This window comes from Oncorhynchus keta, chromosome 28, assembly GCF_023373465.1.
Source record: "Oncorhynchus keta strain PuntledgeMale-10-30-2019 chromosome 28, Oket_V2, whole genome shotgun sequence".
In the NCBI taxonomy this organism is placed as follows: domain Eukaryota; kingdom Metazoa; phylum Chordata; class Actinopteri; order Salmoniformes; family Salmonidae; genus Oncorhynchus; species Oncorhynchus keta.
This window is the reverse complement of record NC_068448.1, coordinates 50341578-50349838: the sequence shown is the minus strand read 5'-3', so window position 1 is coordinate 50349838 and position 8261 is coordinate 50341578. Positions and strand designations below refer to the sequence as shown.

Here is an 8261-nt window from a genome sequence, read left to right as displayed (position 1 = left end):
CACACATATAATGAATATAAAACATCTTACCTATGTTACCAACTAATTCTGATTATTCCCCAACAGTAACCAAGGGCTATATCTGTTCTTAGTTTTAAAACATTTTAATGGAGCATGCTTATTTAAGATGGTGAGAATAGCATTTTTAACCTGTTACTCCTACCCCATAGTTATTCGAACATTCTGTTAAAAATCGCGCAACATTTCAGCGCCCTGCTGCTCATGCCAGGAATATAGTATATGCATATGATTAGTATGTGTGGATAGAAAACACTCAGACGTTTATAAAACTGGTTAAATCACGGCTGTGACTATAACAGAACGTGCGTTTCATCGAAAAGCGCAGGAAACTGAAAATGGAAATATATATCCATCTGCCACTTCAACCCATTGATAAAGGCGAATCACATTAAATGGGGCTGAGGTTGCAATACCTACAGCTTCCACACGATGTCAACAGTCTTGTCATTTGTCTAGGCTTTGTTTCTTGGTCAAACGAAGAAGAGACAAGCCATTTGTTCAGGTCTCCGACCGGATATTTTGGTTGAGATTTACCCGGACATTATTTCCAGACGTACCCCATATAGAATATGCATCGCCTCGTGATCAATTTGATCGCTTATTAACATGTTACTCCTACCCCCTACTTTTTTGAACATTCTGTTAAAAATCGCGTAACATTTCAGCACTCTGCTGCTCATGCCAGGAATATAGTATATGCATATGATTAGTATGTGTGGATAGAAAACACTCAGACGTTTATAAAACTGGTTAAATCACAGCTGTGACTATAACAGAACGTGTGTTTCATCGAAAAGCGCAGGAAAATCTGATCACTGAAAATGGAAATATATATCCATCCGCCACTTAAACCCATTGATAAAGGCGAACCACAATAAATGGGGCCGAGGTTGCAATACCTACAGCTTCCACACGATGTCAACAGTCTTGTCATTTGCCTAGGCTTTGTTTCTTGGTCAAACGAAGAAGAGACAAGCCATTTGTTCAAGTCTCCGACCGGATATTTTGGTTGAGATTTACCCGGACATTATTTCCAGACGGACAGCTAAAGAATATACATCGCCTCGTGATCAAATTTCAATAATACCTAAAGTTGCATTACAAAAGTATTTCGAAGTGTTTTGTGAAAGTTTATCGTCGACTTTTTTTATAAAAAAAAATGACGTTACGTTATAAGACGCTATTTTTTTTCGTTTATCACACAGTCTTCATAGATCGATATCTAGGCTATATATGGACCGATTTAATCGAAAAAAAGACCCAATAGTGATTATGGGCCATCTAGGAGTGCCAACAAAGAAGATGGTCAAAGGTAATGAATGTTTTATATTTTATTTGTGCGGTTTGTGTAGCGACGACTATGCTAATTATTTTGTTTACGTCCCCTGCAGGTCTTTTGGGGTGTTACAGATAGCTTCTCATGCTTTCGCCGAAAAGCATTTTAAAAATCTGACTTGTTGCCTGGATTCACAACGAGTGTAGCTTTAATTCAATACACTGCATGTGTATTTTAATGAACGTTTGAGTTTTAACTAGTACTATTAGCATTTAGCGTAGCGCATTTGCATTTCCAGATGTCTAGATGGGACGCCTGCGTGTCAGGTCGGAGCAAGAGGTTAAAGAATAACCAGGCATCCTCTACTGGCGGAATGAGGTCAATATCCTTCCAGGATACCTGGTCCAGGTTGATTAGAAAGGCCTGCTCTCTGAAGTGTTTTAGGGAGAGTTTGACAGTAATGGGTGTCGCCGTTTGACCGCGGACCCATTACGGACGCAGGCAATGAGGCAGTGATTGCTGAGATCCTGGTTGAAGACAGCAGAGGTGTATTTAGAGGGCAGGTTGGTCAGGATTATATCTATGAGGGTGCCCATGTTTATGGATTTACAGTTAATTATTCACTGCAAATGTCTTTGCTAGCAAGCATGACAGTGTTTCGAATACTGCAATACTCTCTCCAGCAATTTTTAAAAAGAATTTTATGATGTCTCCACTTTCCAAGCATATTAGTCACCACTCTTGGACTGGTCTTGGTCTCTAACCAAAATGTTAACAATAAATGTGCAGAGGTCAAATTAGGTGTGCAGGAATATTTTTCATACACTTCTACCATTTCAATTATTGGGTACCTACCATGGAAGATCATTTTCAGTACGTAATTGTTGAATTTGACATCTACATATATTTCAGGTTGTTGTGTACAATCAGAATTCATGTAAACATTACAGTTTTGAGAACAACTTAATAATAACATTAAAAAAGTGGTCTCTTGGCTCAACTTACCCCGGGGATGACTTAAGTTGAGCTGCTTGATGGGGTAAGCCGCCTACACATTTCTGTATTGAATTAAATATTGCCACTGCCTTGTCCATCTTTATTTCCCAAGCACAATTCAACACACACACACACATTTTTATTTAATTTGTTTTAACCCTCCAGTCGTCCTCGTATTGTGTTGAGTCCCCGCGTCCTCCGGGTCACCCTGTCCCGTCCTGGCTAAAGACCCAAGGTGCACAAGTGTGACAGTATGCGTGTGAACAGCCATTGCAGATGTATATCTTACACCTGCAGCATACCGTGTGTGTCTTAGAGTCCTTCTTGGGTGGGCAGAGCTGACACCTCTTTCTCTTACTTGCCCCAGTTGCCGGGGCAACGAGCGGGGCAGCGGCCGTGCCAGCAGCGGGCTCCTCGCGCTGTTGATCACGAGCCGCCGTAGCACTCTGTAGGACTTTGACAAGTGCTGACGCTGCTTCGGTGCGGGGGAGATGCTGCCTTCTTTGGATCAGCGGCTTCACAAGTGCCTTTCCCAGCTGCGCAAGGAACACCCTGCGCTTGTTCCGCTTGCGAGGCATCCAGTCAGGCTTGATCTCTTGCCATATGACAAAGGCGTTGTAGGAGGACACGTCGAGGATGTTGTGGAAGACGACCAGAGGCCAGCGGGCAGTCATCTGTCTGAAGCTGTAGGTGCCGACCACCTTGTCTAGGTTGTCCACGCCACCCTTGTTGCAGTTGTAGTCTAGGATGATGGCCGGCTTCCTGTCGCGTGATTGCTAATGTCGCCCTCTGTGTGCGGCGTGCTCAAAAGTAGCATGTTCTTGTTTTTCTTTGTCAGGTTGGACATTAGAGTGGTGGTGGGCGTGAAGGCAAACCTGGAGGTCAGGACCTGTCTGCCCCTGGACTCGAGCAGTGCGGGGGGGAGCTCGGCCTTGTCCTTTCTCACCGTGCCCACCATGGTGAGGTTCCTCTCGAGGAGCCGCTGGCCCAGTTCGTAGGAGGTGAAGAAGTTGTCACAGGTGACGTTGCGACGTTCGTTGCGTTGTCAGATTGAGGACGACGCGCATCCCCTGGTTCTTCACGGGGCCTCCGCTGGCCGCCTTGCCGGTGTACACCGCGTAGCTGGACTTGGCGTCGCAGGCCACCCACGACTTCATTCCTTATTTCGCCGGCTTGCTGGGGATGTACTGACGGAAAGGACAGCGGCCTTTTGCAAAGGGGAGAAGAGATTAGTCTCGTTACTGTCTCATTGGGGCCAACGCCCTTTTGTGTTACACACGCTGCTAGTGCTGCCACAGCCGCTGGTACCGCTGCTACAGCTACTACCTCTCTATTGACATACACACACACGCACACACACACACACACACACACACACACACACACACACACACGCGCGCGCGCGCACGCACAGTACCTCTGAACGGGACCAGTTGCTCGTCCACCGTCACGTCAGGCCCCGGGTTGTAGAGGGCCGGCAGCCGCGCCTCCCACAGGTCCCAGACCTCTCGTATGGCTGCGAGTTTGTCCGTGGCGAGTCTGGCGGGTCTCGACTGGCGGTCGTCGAATCGCAGCAGCCTCGAATACCTGTGAAAGACCTTGAGCGGCATGGTGGCTCGGAACACGGTCCTGCCACTCCCAGGGTCCCACAGGCTTGCCGCGGCCTCACCTCGGGACCTGTAGACACCCGCTAGGATCAGCAGCCCTACGTAGGCACGCAGGTCCGTGGCGTCCATGGGTCGCCAGCCGTCGCCGTATTTTCTGGCCCCGTGCAGGTTCGTCATTTTCACAATCATCCTTTATATCGCCGGTGTCACAAACGGGTGGAAGGAGGATGGGATGTCGCGGGCCTGGGTCGCGACATAGGCTGTGGGGCCCGGAGTCTCGTCCGGCCCGGCGTAGCAGATCGCGAGGGCCCTGCGGTGGTGGCCACAGCCGTAGGCCACGGGGGACCATTCGTTTTTTCCCATTTTTCGACAGCAATGGCGTCTCCCTTTGGTCCGGGGATGAGGAGATGTCTTCCTCGTGTTGGTCCTCGTGCTCGTCCTCGGGGGCTTCCTCGGGCTCTTCCTTAGAAGAGGGAGAAGAAGCATCGTCGACCTCGCAGCACTCGGGTTGTATTCCTCACCGTCTTCGTCTTCCGAATCCTCTCCCTCTTCATCCTCCTCCTGGGAATCTGAGTAGTCTTCTTGGTCCATGCTGGACAAGATCTGTTCTAGATCCTGCCCGGCCGTAAAACGCACGGCCATGGCCACTCAGGTCCACTGATCGGGTCCACTGAGCGGCGGGGAAGAGCGCACTTGGCACGGGTGGGGCGCCGGTCACTTTGTGTGTGTGTGTGTGTGAGGGTGTGTGTGCCGCTGACAATATTAGTATCCTCTCTACGGCCGGCCGTTCGGCTCTGACCCACGAGCACAGAGCACAGAGCGGGGAGCCACGCACAACCTCGCCACACTCTCAGACTCTCTACACTCAACGACATATGCCTCGCCAGTGGATGGCTGGGTCGCTCTGACCCACGAGCACAGAGCGGGAGCCCTGGAAGCACAGGGCCTGGGTCGCTCTGACCCATGAGCACAGAGCACAGAGCACAACTAACACTTGGCTGCTCTCTATCACACAGTTGGGCATGTCTGGACCTGTGTAGTGGCTGGCTGAGTCGCTCTGATCCACGAGCACAGAGCGGAGAGCTCAGAGCGGGGATCCAGGCACAACCTCGCCACACTCGCAGACTCTATACACTCAATGGCATACGCCTCGCCAGTGGCTGGCTAGGTCGCTCTGACCCAAGAGCACAGAGCGGGGAGACACGCACAACCTCGCCGCACTCGCAGACTCTCTACACTCAACGGCATACGCCTCGCCAGTGGCTGGCTGGGTCGCTTTGACCCACGAGCACAGAGCGGAAGCCCTGGAAACACAGGGCCTGGGTTGCTCTGACCCACGAGCACAGAGCACAACAATAACACTTGGCTGCTCTCTAGCACACAGCGGAGCATGTCTGGACCTGCGTAGTGGCTGGCTAGGTCGCTCTGACCCACGAGCACAGAAAACAGAGTGGGAGCCCTGGAAACACAGGGCCTGGGTCGCTCTGACCCACGAACACAGAGCACAGAGCTGGGAGCCCTCCACACACAGGACCTGGGTCACCCTGACCCCAGGACCACGGGAGGATTTTAAGCATATTTTAACTCAGGCTTAACACCTAACAAAAAATGTGTACTTTTTTACACTTTTAACATTGGCCCTGTTGTTACCTCATATCCCAGCAATAATGCCTTGCATTATGCCTGGGAAGAACACACATATATTTGCTCAACTTGCCATTGGCTCAACCTTTGGCTCATCTTACCTCAGTCAATAATGATATGTTAGCCCACACAGCTACAAGGATGCACTTTCATGCTAGGTTTAGGACCTCATATTGAAGCTTATAGAGACCCCAACTGATGTATAGAACAACCTTAAAATGACCTACTGTACTTTGGTTTATATACAAGCATCACCAACACTATACATTCATTTGATTTGGTGAAAATCCATTTTTTGGACCTTGCTTACCAGTTTTACCATGTGGTTTCTTCAAAGACTCAATGAAATGATGACTTCTTCCTAAATATTTGGTCAAATTATACATTTTGTGTATGGTTTCCTAGAAACAAGGGTGGCTCAATTTACACCTTTGGCTCAACTTACCCCAATCTCCCCTAAGGTGGAAAAGTGTGAATCTCTGCTTTTGTTTGCTTTCTGCTAAATACTTTGAGTCTGACTGAGCCTGTCTGGAGTGCTAGGTGGGTCGGGTATGCACTTTTGGGACTATTCCATTGGTTGGAATTAAACTTTGTTGTAGCATACAAAAACTTATATTAACCTTACCTTCGAAATCTAGTAGCCAACTTTTTCCACACTTCTAGATTTTAATCAAATCAATCTACTGCTGACATAGCTTACCCTACAAGTGGCCCCCATGGTGGTAATAAACCCATTTCTAGTAGTGGGGATAGGTTTTTCTCTCTTTCTGTTTTTGACCGAGTTAGTATATCCTTCGTATCAGGATGTGTGAATGAAACAACTCCCTTTATTTCCTTCATACATTGAGGTGGAGCCCAGGCTGTAGTGTTACTGAGTGCTTCTGTTGAGCAGATGTGCACAGTGTGGCGCCTGTTTGATTCCTATTTCTTTTAATGACTAAGGGGAATAAGGGAAGACTCTGGGAGGTCAGGCACAGCAGGGAAAGGTGTCCAAAAGAGTAGGGCCTCAGTCATCATCTCAGCAGGAGAGTGAGAGAGGTGAGTCGTCCAGTAGCCGTCAGTGATCCTGGCTAGCGTCTGACTGTGGACCCTGTCCCGAAGCCCCAATTCTCCTAGAACTTGCGACATATTGGTCAGCGGCCGGGCATCCAGGACAGCATGGTCATGTTTTCCCAGACAACCTCAAAAGCGGCGTCGTGAGCCCCTGGCAAGGTCTGAAAACACGAAACAGTAAACAGCTGTTCCGCTCGGATTGTAGCTCTAGTTAATACCAGCAGACAGGGAAGCAGGAAAGGGGGAGATTTACAGCAATGCAGGGCCTGACTTGTTTTAATTGCCCACTGGTTTTTGGGGGAACTAGAAAGATGGGTCCCAATAGCTCCCATATTTCTGTGAAGTGCATGATCTTTTTTTTGTTGGCTCTAGCTCCTTCAGCTCTGGGTCCTGTAAAGCCGATAACTGTGGGCCTGGAGGGCTCGGAAAGTGAACTTCTTTGTATACAGCAACTGTATATCAGTGTATGCCAAAGGACATTGCACATTTCACTGTCGTAACTAGTACACAATTGACATGATGCAGTGCTCAGGCCAATTATGCAGTAATAGGGAATTATCGTAATTATGTCGAAATAAATCTTTCCTCCATAGGCTACTAAAATAGCATCACATGGAGATAGTCAGATTTACCTCTCTCGTTGTAATTAACAGTTCTTTTATCTTACTCATACAATCCAATATCCGTCACATGTATTGTGCTTAACATACATTGCACCCACTCAAATGTTAATATGAAGTTGCAGACACTTGGCCTGGCAGGCTCAACAGTGGTTTAAAAGTCTGTTGACAGCATGTGCTGGCTTGCTAATGCAAAGTTTGCAGAAAACTTCTCAGCAATGAAAGAGTGATTAAATTTAAGATCCCAACATCTGTATGTGCACTTTTGTGTTTAGAGCCATAAACAGGCAACTAGCAATTACAATGTTTATTGTGACTCAATTACGGTACTCCTTTATATTCCTGCTGCTGATAAAGGCCCACTCCTTAATTCGATAAACAACCGTGGCAGCCATGACACTTGGTTAGTATTAGTGTACTATACTGCCACTATTGCTTCTTCTTCTGATGTTTGGTCCTCATTTAGAATTATCTCTCAAAGAAGAAGCTTCCTTAGTTCACCACCCTATTTTTGACATTAGCCTGAGAACATAGCTCACTGAATCAAGATGTATTATGTTGTTGTTGAGCTCGAAATAGCCCCGCCACCATGCCTTTTTTGTCAACTAATCCCTCCTGAGACTTGGACTTGTAGACCTGACAGAATTACAGTGGAATACGTCAGTAACTCTCCCAGTAAGAGCTGTTCGAGCTGGCAAGTGTCTGAGTTCAAATAAAGGAGAGAAAACCGTTTGAGTAAGCCCCAGAGGGAGCTTGGCCTTGGTTCAGGGTGCTTGCAGAGAGGGCTCGAGTGAGCAGACATCTCTCACGCTACTTCTTTTTTTTTAAGCAAAGACCCGGGGAGGAAAGGAGCACTCCATTTTGATCTCAATTATAATCTTTTACACTGCACCTCGTTATAGAGATTTATGCAATCGCCCCAAAAATCTCTCATGATAGAATCGTATATACATTTAGAATTTTGTAGTGTTTTATGTTGTCGAACGCTATTAGACAAAATCACGAAACAAAATTGGTAGACCAATCAGAGAGGCTACCATTGGA

The 8261-nt window shown here is 47.5% G+C and overlaps 1 pseudogene; it reads right to left on the bottom strand.

The window, feature by feature from the left end:
- Positions 1–2446: 2446 nt before the first annotated feature.
- Positions 2447–4542, bottom strand: LOC118361148 (piggyBac transposable element-derived protein 4-like; annotated as a pseudogene).
- Between the last annotated feature and the right edge of the window lie 3719 nt (positions 4543–8261).